This window comes from Schistocerca cancellata, chromosome 8 (assembly GCF_023864275.1).
Source record: "Schistocerca cancellata isolate TAMUIC-IGC-003103 chromosome 8, iqSchCanc2.1, whole genome shotgun sequence".
Lineage (NCBI taxonomy): Eukaryota > Metazoa > Arthropoda > Insecta > Orthoptera > Acrididae > Schistocerca > Schistocerca cancellata.
In genome coordinates, this window is record NC_064633.1 from 201,885,346 (window position 1) to 201,901,627 (window position 16,282).

A 16,282-nucleotide genomic window follows, 5' to 3' on the forward strand; every position below is an offset into this window, starting at 1 on the left:
CACATCCATGCCCGAGGCAGGATTCGAACCTCCGACCGTAGCGGTCGTGCGGCTCCAGACTGTAGCGTCGTGCGGCTCCAGACTGTAGCGCCTAGAACCGTTCGGCCACTCCGGCCGGCAGCAAATGTTTCAAATGGCTCTCAGTACTATGGGAGTTAACTTCTGAGGTCATCTGTTCCCTAGAACTTAGAACTATTTAAACCTAACTAACCTAAGGACATCACACACATCCATGCCCGAGGCAGGATTCGAACCTCCGACCGTAGCGGTCGTGCGGCTCCAGACTGTAGCGTCGTCCGGCTCCAGACTGTAGCGCCTAGAACCGTTCGGCCACTCCGGCCGGCAGCAAATGTTTCAAATGGCTCTCAGTACTATGGGAGTTAACTTCTGAGGTCATCTGTTCCCTAGAACTTAGAACTATTTAAACCTAACTAACCTAAGGACATCACACACATCCATGCCCGAGGCAGGATTCGAACCTGCGACCGTAGCGGTCGTGCGACTCCAGACTGTAGCGTCGTGCGGTTCCAGACTGTAGCGCCTAGAACCGTTCGGCCACTCCGGCCGGCAGCAAATGTTTCAAATGGCTCTCAGTACTATGGGACTTAACTTCTGAGGTCATCAGTCCCCTAGAACTTACAAGGGAACCTCCCCATCGCACCCCCCTCAGATTTAGTTATAAGTTGGCACAGTGGATAGGCCTTGAAAAACTGAACACAGATCAATCGAGAAAACAGGAAGAAGTTGTGTGGAACTATGAAAAAATAAGTAAAATATACAAACTGAGTAGTCCATGCGCAAGATAGGCAACATCAAGAGTAGACTGAACTCAAGAGCGCCGTGGCACCGTGCTTAGATTGAGCAGCTGCGGAACGAGAGGTCCTTGGTTCTAGTCTTCCTTCGAGCGAAAAGTTTAATTTTTTATTTTCAGACAATTATCAAAGTTCAGGCACTCACACACAATCAGCTTCGCTCTCCAAAATTCCAGGACATGTTCAGATTAGCTTGGACATATGCAGGATTTGACGGTCTACACACGGAAAAATTAGAAAACGTTAAAAACATATGGTTTGACAGAGGACAGGGAAAAGTGTGCGACTGTGAAACTGTTGGATTCATTTGTTGCAGTTTATGTGACAAACTCTTATGTTTTCATCACTTTTTTGGGAGTAATTATCACATCCACAAGAAAACCTAAATTGGGCAACGTAGAAGAATCTTTTTACCCATTCGCCAAGTGTACAAGTTAGGTGGGTCGACAACATATTCCTGTCATGTGACGCACATGCCGTCACCAGTGTCGTATAGAAATATCAGACGTGTTTTCCTGTGGAGGAATCGGTTGACCTATGACCTTGCGATCAAATGTTTTCGGTTCCCATTGGAGAGGCACGTCCTTTCGTCTACTAATCGCACGGTTTTGCGGTGCGGTCGCAAAACACAGACACTAAACTTATTACAGTGAACAGAGACGTCAATGAACGAATGGACAGATCATAACTTTGCGAAAATAAAGAAAAGCTTCTCGCTCGAGGGGAGACTTGAACCAAGGACCTCTCGTTCTGCAGCTGCTCACGCTAACCACGGGACCATGGCGCTCCTGGCCTCACATTAATCTTGATGTTGCCTTTCTTCGCATGGACTACTCAGTTTGTATATTTTGCTTATTTTTTCATAGTTCCACGCAACTTCTTCCTGTTTTCTCGATTGATCTGTGTTCAGTTTTTCAAGGCCTATCCACTGTGCCAACTTATAATTAAATCTGAGCGGGGTGCGATGGGGAGGTTCCCTTGTTAGAACTACTAAAACCTAACTTACCTACGGACATCACATACATCCACGCCCGAGGCAGGATTCGAACCTGCGACCGTAACGGTTGCCGGTTCCAGACTGCAGCGCCTAGAACCTCTCGGCCACCTCGACCGGCCTGGAAGCAGCACAAAAGCACAATGAGGCAGAGGAGATAGTCACCAAGGAAGATTTTAAGGTACAACCATAATGGCTTACGCAGGTTTCAGATCATGGCCATGACAGTTCGGTTGCTGTGCCCAGTGAATAATCCCAGCAAACAATAATCTTTGAAATAGATTGCTCAGACTTTTAGGTACAAAAAATACGCCTAAACGAAGCGCTAGGAACAACGGGAGTCCAGCAGTTGTACAAACCGTTATCGGCTGTTTATCGTGTGTAAACGGGTGAAGAAGAGCATAACACTTCGTTTATCTAAGGTAATGCTTCGTAGAAAACTAGTCCGTCCTGTAATATATTCACCGCCATATCTGGGAACTTACCAGCGCACTAACAACTTCCTGTTAAGAATGAACCCTCAGGAGCGTTCTTGAGAAGATATCACTCTGTGTCTAAGCCGTTGTTCCACTGTTTCACTAAGTAAAGAAATACAAAAACAAAAATTTTTGATTGTAATGTAAGAAAATGTCCAGGCAAATGACGTACGCTGTCTTTAGATCAATGTGTTTATTCGACACCGCGTCTTGTGCGTATGGCTTTGCAAGATACTATGAGGCTATAATTAAACTTTCGCTACTTAAGAGGGGCCCCACGAAAAACGAGTGATCATAGGACAATGAAAACTTTGTGGAAACATTTGTAAGAACATGCGGACGGCAAATAACGAATAAAAAACACATTTCGATTTCCATATGAGAGGATCACATTTGTTAACTGTGTACCATGATTACGTTACAGGTTACATACTTCGCTCATTGCGACCGCCATCTGAATCCACGAAAGCCTGGAAGTTTGTGTGGATACCATTTTACAACTGATTGCAGCACTTTTCGAATGGTGGACCATGGAACGGCCAGCTGTCGGGACACAGCTCATGAAGCGCTTGAAGATAGCTCATTACGTCCAGCATTGTCAGTCATGGCAACAGAAACTGCTTCAACAATTTGCTGCCAAATTGCCTGTCGGCCTTTTCTAGGAGCACTTCCAAAATAACCAGTTAATTCGAGCTTCCGAAACATGCTCTTCAACCCTGGTGAGAAAAGAGGACCATTCCGTGTTTCTCTAAGGTCGCTCCTGTTTTACAGTGGTTGCCGCTTCCAGAAATTTGCCACGAATAGTGTAGCTGTGCAGTAACAGATTTTATTTCCTAATTATGAGCAGTATGTTGCATTTATTTACGTTCAAGGACAACTGCCAGAGCCGGCAGCATTCATCATTCCTCTATAGGTAATTCTGTAAATCAGTACTGCCTTATGCCATTGCTGGTATCTGGTAGACAACTGTATTATCTGCGAACAGTGTTAAAGAGCTCCCAGCACTTTCTTCTAAGTCATTTTGCAGTCCACGTTAAAACATATCGATAAAACGAATATCGCAGTGGACTAATTTGGGACTGCTCTATCGAATAGATACACAAAATTCCGCTAGAAAAATAATTTTGTTTGTAATGCGAAACAAACCGACACTGTCCATTGACTCTGGGAGTGCATAAAAGACATGATGAGCTGTATTCGTTTGGTCTGACCCCTTCTACACATTGGAAAAACTAAATTGCAAATATCTGCTGAAACATTAGAGAATATGTGCTTGACGATTCTTAGAAAAGGTACCTAGTATATATGCAGGATGTTTCAGAGTCTTTGTGACAAACGTCACAAATGTGACAAACGTCTAAGGATGACAGATAACATCACGAGGGGACAACTTTTGTTAGAGACACTTCCTGGCGACGTTGGGTGTCGTTTAAGACTGAATGGGCCCATGAGTGACAGCAGCGCGTTGGCATTCTGCAGCACTCATATGTAATATGTGTTGACTATCATCCAGCCATCAGCTTCTTGTGAAAGGCTGTAGGCAGAGCAAAATATACTATGTGATCAAAAGTATCCGGACACCTGGCTCAAAATGACTTACAAGTTTGTGGCGCCCTCTTTCGGTAATGCTGGAATTCAGTATGGTGTTGACCTACCCTTAGCCTCGATGACAGCTTCCACCATCGCAGGCATACGTTCAATTAGATGCTGGAAGGTTTCTTGGGGAATGGCAGCCCATTTTTCACGGAGTGTTGCACTGAGGAGAGGTATCAATGTCGGTCGGCGAGGCCTGGCACGAAGTCGGCGTACCAAAACATCCCATAGGTGTTCTATAGGATTCAAGTCAGGATCCTGTGCAGGCCAGTCCATTACAGGGATGTTATTGCCGTGTAATCACTTCGCCACAGGTCGCGCATTATGAACTGGTGCTCGATCGTATTGAAAGATGCAATCGCCATCCCCGAATTGTTCTTCAACAATGGGAAGAAAGAAGAGTCTTAAAACATCAGTGTAGGCCTGTGCTGTCATAGTGCCATGCAAAACAACGAGGGGTGCAAGCCCCCTCCATGAAAACCACGACCACACCATAACACCACCGCCTCCGGATATTACTGTTGGCACTACACACGCTGGCAGATGACGTTCACCGGCCATTCGCCATACCCACACCGTGTCATCGGATCGCCACATTGTGTACCGTAATTCATCACACCACACAACGTTTTTCCACGGTTCAATCGTCAAATGTTTACGCTCCTTACACAAACCGAGGCGTCGTTTGGCACTTACCTGCGTGATGTGTGGCTGATGAGGAGCCGCATGAAATCAAAGTTTTCTCACCTCCTGCCTAACTGTCGTAGTGCTTGCAGTGGATCTTGGTGCAGTTTGGAATTCCTGTGTGATGGTCTGGATAGATGTCTGCCTATTACCCACTACCACCCTCTTCAGCTGTCGGCGATCTCTGTCAGTCAACAGATGAGGTCGGCCTGTACGCTTTTGTGCTGTCCGTGTCCCTTCACGTTTCCACCTCACTATCACATCAACAGTGGACCTAGGGATGTTTAGGAGTGTGGAAATCTCACGTACAAACGTATGACGCAAGTCACACCCAATCACATGACAATTTGGAGTCCGTGAGTTCCGCGGAGCCCCCCACTCTGCTCTCTCACGATGTCTACTAACTACTGAGGCCGCTAATATGGAGTACCTGGCAGTAGGTGGCAGCACAATGCACCTAATATGAAAAACGTATGGGGTTGGAAGTGTCCGGATATTTTCGATCACATAGTCTAGACTAGAAGTTCCCGATTCGTTTCTAAAATATCTTACTCCGGTTAGAGACACTAATTCTCATGGCTTTGTTCTTGAAAATCACTCTAGGCGTTTATTGAGGTAGGTAGTATGCAGTATACACAGTGTGAAGACCCTACTACATCAGTGAAATTTCGTCATATCAGGGCCAACTAATACCAATGTATACCTAGCGTCACTGAGAAGCGTCAGCAATCATTTTGTCTCCAACAAAAGTTGTTGCCCGTGACATGATCTATCATCATGATATGTTCATCACAAAGACACACAATACGGTAAGTATGTATGTGCGGTATCTCCTCCCAGAATCCTGGTCGGATTTCAGAGGATTTTGACACACGAACAGCACACTTCACGAGTAACACCACTATGAGTTTTATAAGCTCCTAGCTCCAGTAGGGGCAGATATATGGCAAAGCGTGTTTTTTCCGCCCCTGCTGTATAGGGTGGCCTGCATGACATGTGGTGTTGTAGCGTTGGCCTGCTTCATCGATTGGTTATGCAGGGGTCACATGTGGAGATGAGCATTGCTGGGGGAAGGTTGATATTGAGTTGTGGATAGACAGAGAGAGGGGGCAGGAGAAGATTAATAGAAAGAGGAGCGGATGGAGAGAGAGGAGGGGATAGGAGGGGATGAACAGAGAGGTGGTACAGTAGCGGAAGGACAAAGAGTGAGCCTAGGGGGGGGGGGGGGGCAGAGAGAGTGGAAGGAGGTTCAAAAAATGGATCTGAGCACTATGGCACTTAACTTCTGAGGTCATCAGTCCCATAGAACTTAGAACTACTTAAACCTAACTAACCTAAGGACATCACACACATCCATGCCCGAAGCAGGATTCGAACCTGCGACCGTAGCGGTCGCGCGGTCCCAGACTGTAGCGCCTAGAACCGCTAGGACACTGGGGAAGGAGGAGATGGATAGGGAGAACAGGAGGAGGATATGGACAGAGAGGGAAGTCAGAGGAGGAGATGGACAGAGAGAGATTTGGGAGAAGGAGTACATGGACAGAGAGGGGAGGAAAGAGGAGAGGGACAAAAAGAGAAAGAGGAGATCGACAAAGAGAATGGGACAAGAGAGGATGGGCAGAGAGGAGAAGATGGGCAGAGAGACGGGGTTGGGGATCAGGAGGAGGTAGGGCGGTGATAAGGGTATGGGCAGAGAGATCCAAGAAGAATGAGATGGATAAAGTAAGGGTGAAGGAGGAGAAGTGTGCAACATATGTGTCGAACAAGCACGTGCAGAGAAACCGCGGGGAAACGGCTAGTGTGATGTAGGCCTACACATGAGGCACCCTGTGTGCACATAAAACAAAAACAAAGCCGAAAGCGGCAACAATATACTACTTTGAGGCAGCGCAGATGACAGTCCCTTGCTACCAAGCAATTTATACGATTCACCACGAGGCCGCTCGTGCCTGGAGATGTTGAAAACAAACCGAGTCGTGGCAGCTTTGTCAAGGAGCAGGGCGTTATAATGCATGCTCGTGCGACAGCGCCGTCCGCTTTAGAAACGGTGCGGCCGTCCTTGTGCTCCGGCGGTAATACCGGCTTACACAGCTGGCGCGAGTCGCTGCGCCGCTGTTCTACTAACAGGCGGGCGGCAGCAAAACACGTGCAGCGCTGCCTTCATCACTAACTGCTCACTGTTCTCCGACGCTGCACTCTGCACCTAAGCCCGTAACGACTGCTCCAACTGAGACTTTAGCAGCAGAAAAAGTCTGTAGAAACAATAGCGCAACAGTGTGGCTCAGGCACCGGAGAAGTTACTCTCATCACGTCACTATTAACTGATACCAAAAAGTCGCTGTTCCTGTGTATGGAGTCAGGCTGCGACGTTTTCTACAGAACCCCAACTTTCTTTACAGGCTAGTTTACTTACCGGGTGATCAAAAAGTCAGTATAAATTTGAAAACTTAATAAACCACGGAATAATGTAGATAGAGAGGTAAAAATTGACACACATGCTTGGAATGACATAGGGTTTTATTAGAACAAAAAAAAAGTTCACAAAATGTCCGACAGATGGCGCTGGACAGCAAAACTGCTACTGTGACGGGTGAGAGGTGCGCCGATATTTTACGGAATCGCATTATCCCCAGTCTGGCTGATAAACACCTGCTGGAACGTACGATGTTTATGCAGGATGGCGCTCCACCCCATACTGCTAGACGCGTGAAAGATACCTTGCGCGCGTCGTTTGGTGATGATCGTGTGCTCAGCCGCCACCTTCGTCATGCTTGGCCTCCCAGGTCCCCAGACTTCAGTCCGTGCGATTATTGGCTTTGAGGTTACCTGAAGTCGCAAGTGTATCGTGATCGACCGACACCTCTAGGGATGCTGAAAGACATCAGACGCCAATGCCTCACCATAACTCCGGACATGCTTTACAGTGCTGTTCACAACATTATTCCTCCACTACAGCTATTGTTGAGGCATGATGGTGGACATATTGAGCATTTCCTGTAAAGAACATCATCTTTGCTTTGTTATGCTAATTATTGCTATTCTGATCAGATGAAGCGCCATCTGTCGGACATTTATTGAACTTTTGTATTTTTTGGTTCTCATAAAACCCCATGTGATTTCGAGCATGTGTATCAATTTGTACCTCTCTATCTACATTATTCCGTGATTTATTCAGTTTTCAAATTTATACCGACTTTTTGATCACCCGGTATATTGCCATAAGCTGCTTTCAGCGCGTAGCTAGAAAACCATCTCGAGCACGGAACGTCTTTGACCTCTGCCACAAATATAGCCGAACTTCTTGTATCAGTGTATCACCGATCATAAGGCAGGGATAGAATGTATGACAAGGAGCATTGCAAGACATGTTAAGAAAGGTAGGACAACGGTATTGCTTAGCAAGAGTGACAAGGTACAAATTGCAGAATATCTGAGGGGTCAGCATCAAATATTCAGTGCGAAGGACGAAAATGTGGAACACAAATGAAAAAAAAAAAGAAATTCAAAAGCATCCTTCAGTATGTCTGTTCCGTGCAAGGTCTCGATGGATGGAAGAGACCCGCCGTGGCTTAATAGCCGTGTTAGAAAACTGCTACCTAAAAAAAGAAAAATTTAAGAGAAGTCAAAACCCAGCTGACAAAAGAAAGCTGAACGAAGTGGAAAATGAGCGTAGCGTTCAGTGATTTAGAAAGTAAAATTTTGTCAACCGATCTGGCAAAAAACCCAATGAGGTGTTGGTTTTACGTAAAATGAGTGCACGGTTGGAAACCATCTACTCACTCATGGACCATAATGACACCGAAACGGGAAAAAACAGAGAAGACAGAAATACTGTCCAAAAATGGTTCAATGACTCTGAGCACTATGGGACTTAAAATCTGAGGTCATAAGTCCCCTAGAACATAGAACTACTTAAACCTAACTAACCTAAGGACATCACACACACACCAACGCCCGAGTCAGGATTAGAACCTGCGACCGTAGCAGCAGCGTGGTTCCGGTCTCAAGCGCCTACAACCGCTCGGTCACAGCGGCCGGCGTGGCTCAGGCACTGGAGAAGTTACCCTGATCACGTCACTATTAACTGATACCAAAAATTCCCTGTTCCTGTATATGGAGTCAGGCTGCGACGTTTTCTACAGAACCCCAACTTTCTTTACATGCTAGTTTACTTATATTACCATAAGCTGCTTTCAGCGCGTAACTAGAAAACCAACTCGACCAGGGAACGTCTTTGACCTCTGCAACAAATATAGCCGAACTTCTTGTATCAGTGTATCAGCGATCATAAGGCAGGGGTAGAATGTGTGACAAGGAGCAATACAAGAAATGTTAAGAAAGGTAAGACAATAGTATTGCTTAGCAAGAGTGACATAGTACAAACTGCAGAATATCTGAGGAGTCAACATCAAATAGTTAGTGCTAAGGACGAAGATGTGGAACGCAAATGGAAAAAAATATTCAAAAGCGTCCTTCAGTATGTCTGTTTCGGGCAAGGTCTCGACGGATGGGAGAGTCCCGCCGTGGTTTAATAGCCGTATTAGAAAACTGCTACGTAAAAAAAGAAAAGTTCATCACAATTTCAGGAGAAGTCAAAACCCAGCTGATAAAAGAAAGCTGAACGAAGTGAAAAATGAGCGTAAGAGGAGCAATGAGAGTAGCGTTCAGTGTTCTCGAACGTAAAATTTTGTCAACCGATCTGACAAAAAACCCAATGAGGTTTTGGTTTTGCGTAAAATCAGTGTACGGATCGAAAAATGTTCAAATGTGTGTGAAATCTTATGGGACTCAACTGCTAAGGTCATCAGTCCCTACGCTTACACACTACTTAAGCTAAATTATCATAAGGACAAACACACACACTCATGCCCGAGGGAGGATTCGAACCTCCGCCGGGACCAGCCATCGCCCCAGACCGCTCGGCTAATCCCGCGCGGCTGTACGGTTCGAAACCATTTATTCAGTCACTCATGGACCATAAAGACACAGAAACGGGAAAAAAACAGGGAAGGCCGAAATACTGAATTTGGTGTCCCGAAACTGTTTCACCGCTGAAGATTGTAATACGGTCCCTCCTTTCAATCATCGTACAAACTTCGAAATGGCAAAATAGAAAAATAGATACAATCGCATTGTACTGGAAAGGCATCAGGACGAGACGAGAGACCTTTAAGATTCTGCAAAGATCATGCTAAAGAAATCGCTTCCCTTTTAGCAGCAGTTTATCGTAGGTCACTGGAGCAATGAGGGTATCTAGCGACTGGAAAAAAGCGCAGAGGAGTCGTATGATAGATGCACATAATTATTGTCCAACATAGCTGACGTCAATCTGTCGCATACTTATGGAACATGTTCTATGCTCAAGAGTTATAATGTTTTTGGGGTACGAAAATCTCCTCTATAAATTCAGCATGGATTTCGGAAACAGAGATGCTTGCGAATCTCAGCTCGCTCTGTTCCTCCGTTGGATCCACAGCGCTGTAGTCATCGGCGCTCTGGTTGATGCCGTGTTTCTCAACTTCAGGAAGGCACTGACAATGTTTAGTGAAAACAGTATGTGTTTCCCGACTGGATTTAAGACTTCCTTACAGACAGAACTCAACTCGTCGCTCTTAAACAAATAAAATCGACAGATGTAAAGGTAATTTCGGGCGTACCGACAAGAAAGTGTGACAGGATCGAAAACACAGGTAAAACACGAAAAATAACCAGCACTCCCGCACCCGTGTGGTGCCCTGATCCATATAGACTGCTACTGCCATGCAGCAGTGCCATTAAGTCGCTGCTCGCTGCTGGAGTACTAGACATTCTTCGTGTTTTACTGATCCTATTGACACATATCTATAAAACGAATATCGAAGTAGACTAGTTTCGGACACCTCTATCAAAAGGGTACATAAAATTCCACTAAAAGTCATTTTGTACATAGAGGGAAATAAGAGTTTTTTTCTCTTTATTGATTTTCGATTTACCCCCCCCCCCCTCACCTGGGAGGGGCGGGCTCACAGCAGCTTAATATGCTGCTCTACACCCGAGAGAAAACTTACACAAACAATGGTGAGAGAACAAACAATATAAAAGGCGATAAAATGGTGACGTTGTTAATAACAATAAAATGGCGGAAAGTTGCGGAAACTTAAATACAAAAACAGGGTTGATAAAATGGTTCAAATGGCTCTGAGCACTATGGGACTCAACATCTTAGGTCATAAGTCCCCTAGAACTTAGAACTACTTAAACCTAACTAACCTAAGGACATCACACACACCCATGCCCGAGGCAGGATTCGAACCTGCGACCGTAGCAGTCCCGCGGTTCCGGACTGCAGCGCCGGAACCGCTAGACCACCGCGGCCGGCACAGAGTTGATAGGAGTGATAAACATCCGGGAGGGGGAGTTGACAGAAGCCACCATGGGAAAGGAGATGAAGGGCGTAGCGGTGGAGGGTAGAGGGGACACAACGGTGAAGGTGTGGCAGAGGTTGGGGGTTCCAGAGGAGAGGAGCAACCGGGGGATGAGGGGGATCAAGGCAGTGGGAGGTGCAGAGGACGCAGATAAGTTCGAGGAATAGGAGCAGATGGGGGAAAGGAATCAGGTTAAAGAGGATCCGCGTGGGGGATGGGAGGCGTATACAGAAGGTGAGGCGGAGTGCATGGCGCTCAAGGATCTGGAGGGACTTATAGAATTTGTGGGGGGGGGGGGGGGGCGGATATCCAGGTGGGACTGGCATGACAGACGATGGGACGGATTAAGGATTTGCAGGTGTGGAGGATGGTAGAGCGGTTCACCCCCCAGAAATATGATGACACTTCCTGTTGATACTGTGCACTGCATGAAAGATGTGATGAGCAATATTTGTTCGGGCTGACACGAGGAATTAAAACGAACACATCTGTCGAAACACCCAATGAAATGCACTTGAGACTCTTAGGAGGGACTCCTGGTGTAAACAGGGTGAACATTAATAAAACCAACAAAGTGCAGGGACAGATTCCTGACTGGAAACGGAGAAAAGAAGGACCTATTAACATGTGCCCAGATGTACATCATTGCCACAGTAGATGGCACCATGTGTTCCACAACGTCATACATGACATCATCGATGATCTTGAACTCACGGGGTCATCAGAGATAAAATCCTCATCAGTCAGAAGCCGCGTCCTCCTCCTTATCTCCAACCAGTCATGTTGTGGTGTTAAAAATGAGAGAGCAAATGAAAAAATCAAGATGGGGGATATAGCCCAATTGCGGTAATAGTAAGTTTAAAATCCTCTTCCCTTTCCCCCTCCCATCCACTCCCCTATTCCAACCAACCATAATGCAGTTTTAAAAATCCAAGATGGTGGAAACAGACAAATTGTGTGGTTTTCACCCCTTCTACCTTCTCCTTTCAACCAATCAGGGCATGGCGTAAAAATGTTACTTTATTTACATACGGACAAATGTGAGCTTTATAATACCCATCCTCTTTCCAGCACACTATTAAAAATCCAATACGACGAAAATATACCAATTGTGTGCTTTGTAGAACACTTTCCTCCTTTTTCCAGCCAGTCATAGCTTAGTATTACAAAGGTGTCAAGTTACATTATTTTTGTCATACACATCACTTCAAGCCCCTTCCTCTCTACCCTCTCCCCCCTCTCCATTCCTCCAGTCAGTCACAGCACAGCACTAAAAATCCAAAATGATGGAAACAAACCGATTGTATTCTATATAATGCACCACATCTCCCCTGTATCTCCAACCACTCAGAGTGTAATATTAATATGATGTGCCAGATATGCAGTAAAAAATTAAGACAGCCTTCGCCCAAAGACAAAGATATATCTACTACATCCGTGAAAGTCACTTGCCTCTGACTTTATACTGAAGTGAAGCCAAGGTCAAAGTTATGCACATACACACCTCTGGCATAATATTAAAATAATTCCATTGTCAAAAGATATTCATTATATACATAAAATGGAATGTGCGCGCACACACACACACACACACACACACACTCACACACACACACACACACACACACACACACAGCTCTGTATTTCATAAGCTCTGTATTTCATATTTCAAATATACTATATTATAAACATATATGTGATGAGCAATCAATACTTGTAAATTTTTCCAGAAACTGCAACAAAGTTACCATTAAATTTCCGTCTGTACTGTCTTGTAATTTAAATTAAAATACTACCTCATCAAATCTCATCTCACGAGAGAGAGAGAGTGTGTGTGTGTATGTGTGACACAGACACTCACTAATATTGTGTGAAGAAAATTAAGTACAGAGGTAGTAGAAAATAGAGCTCAAACACAAAAAAATGCATTACATATAAAATTTATTTTAATACAGTGTTTTTCACACAGTTCAGTTATTTACATTTTTATAATAAAACCAATCAGATATTTGCATTATATATGCAATCATCTTTTTCATGTATTTACGATTTGTACATTTTCCAAGTACTGAAATGTTTCAAAAGGTTCTAAGCACTACGGGACTTAAAAGCTGAGGTCATCAGTCTCCTAAAAGCAGAACTACTTAAACCTAACTAACCTAAGGACATCACACACATCCATTCCCGAGGCAGGATTCGAACCTGCGACCGTAGCAGCCGCATGGTTCCGGACTGAAGCGCCTATAACCGCTCGGCCAGCGCAGCCGACTCCAAGTATTTAAATGTTTACAGTAAAAACCAGTCAGGCATTTACAGCCTACATACAATCATCATTTCTACAAGTATTTACATTTTTTACAGTAAAAACCAATCATTTGTTTAGTCATCGTTATCATTTTTGATGCAGTAATGTCTCCAGTCCAGTGTATTTACTCTATCAGAAGGTATATAATGTTACATGTCGTTAACATCTAAAATCGCCATTCCAGTGCTTTTAGTTTGTCGAAGACGACATTTAGTCTGCGAAGTTCAGTGGCGACAACACTTTACTTCCTTTGGAAATTATGTTTTGCAATTAATTCAGATCTGCCGTATCATGATCCTGCAAGTCTAGTTTCCACCATTTCCACATATTTTGCATGATTTTGCTCATGAGTTTGAAGTCGCTCTTCTCGACTGATTCCATGCATTCGATCGGTTTTGTGCGTTAATCTCAGTATATGGCTTCATCTGTGGAGCGTGCCTAAACGATAAGATTCGGTAATTCTTTTTGAAAACCAATTTATTTTTCTAAGATCGTTTTAGATTTCTTCAATGAACGACAGATTTTATTGTCATTCAAAGTTGAAAATGGTTTCTTTCGTTTTTTTATGGCTGATGGTGACGCCATTTTTTTCTATACGTAAGGGTAAATCTGAATGTAAATGGTGAATACTTTCAGGATATTCAAAATCTACTTCCAGTATCTACCCTGTAATCGAATCGTCTGGTACCTTTTCCATATCTAAATTTTTGATGTTCTCTGAAGGAAGCCATTCAAAATCAGATATGAGAAGATATACAACATCGCCCAGCTATAGAAGCTATTAATATCAAGTTATATGATGTAAGATTCATCAGTTTTTTTCGATTTTTTCATCATATCCAGACACGCATCTCTTGTTGCCGTCATCATGTATTCAAGAACAATGAACAGCCACTCCTCCGATGCCTCGTTCCACAAACTGGAGTTGCTCACTGTCGGTTGTTAGCTCTAACTCCTCTTTCGCAAATCACAGCAAAGTGTCCAACTACAAACCAGGCGAGGCAATATAATGTCCAGGATCCAGTTCATATATCTTAAGGCAAAGACCACGGAAGTTTACAAACATTAGAGCAAGAGTAGCACATTAATTTTTAAATGTAAATCAGAGTATTCCCTGAGTGTGTTTCGACTGAATGCGTTGCATATACTACACACTCTTCGGTGTTAAGACCCTGTTATCACTTCGCTTATTAATAAACTTTTAAACTTTTTCGTTTGAAGGCAGGCGATCTTCGAGAAGTACTAACTTCTTGCTTACATACTCAGATAGGAAAATTCTCTTCTGGTTAATTAAATTAAACTCTCAATCACTGGGAAAGTACGACCTCATTATCACCAGTTCTTTTGGATTTAGATAAATAAACACATCATAAAAGCTAGTAAATCAATAAATCTGAAATTTATGCTGCATCTCTTCTCCTGATGCATTAATGGAGCAGTCATTGTGAAAGATTTATGTTTTCCCATCTTCAGTGGTATAATAGTAAAACGAACTGCATTTATCTTAACCTATTCTTCATTCTAGTCTACCGTCGTTTACTCACAAAGTCTGTTATCAAGAAAGGCGCCTTGTAATTGATCTGATTGTGAAATACGACGGGCACTGTAATACAAAATCTATAATTCACATTGCAGTCGGACTGTGCTTCAACTCGGCATGCACCTATGAAACGACAATGATTCTTGTGCTCCACGTTGTCTTTCGCAAATGCGACAGACTTTTGCAGACCAAAACGCTGCTTCCTCCTTGGGGCTTAACATCATCTGTTTATTTAGAAATGAAAAGATATTCACAGTTTCAGCGATTGCATAGAGATGTTGAGTAAACCATTCCATGCAATCATTACCCCCATATGATTTAAACTGGGATTATTCCTGAAACTTCCTGGCAGATTAAAACTGTGTGCCCGACCGAGACTCGAACTCGGGACCTTTGCCTTTCGCGGGCAAGTGCTCTACCAACTGAGCTACCGAAGCACGACTCACGCCCGCTACTCACAGCTTTACTTCTGCCAGTATCTCGTCTCCTACCTTCCAAACTTTACAGAAGCTCTCCTGCGAACCTTGCAGAACTAGCACTCCTGAAAGAAAGGATATTGCGGATATTTCAGGAGTGCTAGTTCTGCAAGGTTCGCAGGAGAGCTTCTGTAAAGTTTGGAAGGTAGGAGACGAGATACTGGCAGAAGTAAAGCTGTACCGGGCGTGAGTCGTGCTTCGGTAGCTCAGTTGGTAGAGCATTTGCCCGCGAAAGGCAAAGGTCCCGAGTTCGAGTCTCGGTCGGGCACACAGTTTTAATCTAACAGGAAGTTTCATATCAGCGCACACTCCGCTGCAGAGTGAAAATCTCATTCTGGGAATATTCCTGATTGTAGCTGCAGTTTATGCAGGATGAATAACACAAAAGTTGCGCCGCAAATATTGCGGAAATGGAGAGTGCTTCAGATGTGCGGTTTTCAGAGAACAGATTGATAATCGAGAGCTCGTATTGTTAGCCAACCGACAGGTTGTAATAGTATTTGAAAAGAGTATTTTTTGTGCAAACATACGCTTTTTTAAATGGAACAATGTCTATTGACATTAACATACTAAAGTAGGGTAAATTAGAATGTTAGAGGTGTTTGTTGCAGGATTCTAAAAAAAATGGGTCTGAGCTATGGGGCTTAACTTCTAAGGTCATCAGTCCCCTAGAACTTAGAACTACTTAAACCTAACTAACCTAAGGACATCACACACATCCATGCCCGAGGCAGGATTCGAACCTGCGACCGTAGCGGTCACGCGGTTCCAGACTGTAGCGCCTTTAACCGCTTGGCCACAACGGCCGGCGCATGATTCTAGTGCAAGTCTTTTACGACATGTCGTATTTCGAAAAGTTCTTACACCGAAGCTTGTACAATACGTGTTGTAGCACACACTAAAGAACAACCCAAGCGCATACACTAGTTATGTGGAGCGTGAGCAGAAACGAGACAATTGTCCATCACAGGTTGTGTTCAAAATGACCACCAGCAGCG

The 16,282-nt window shown here is 44.2% G+C and overlaps 1 non-coding gene across 1 annotated transcript; it reads left to right on the forward strand.

Moving 5' to 3' along the window:
* The first annotated feature begins 15,478 nt into the window (after positions 1–15,478).
* Trnas-cga (transfer RNA serine (anticodon CGA)) lies at positions 15,479–15,553 on the forward strand. The gene has a single exon. It is a non-coding gene; the product is annotated as a tRNA-Ser (tRNA).
* Positions 15,554–16,282: the final 729 nt, after the last annotated feature.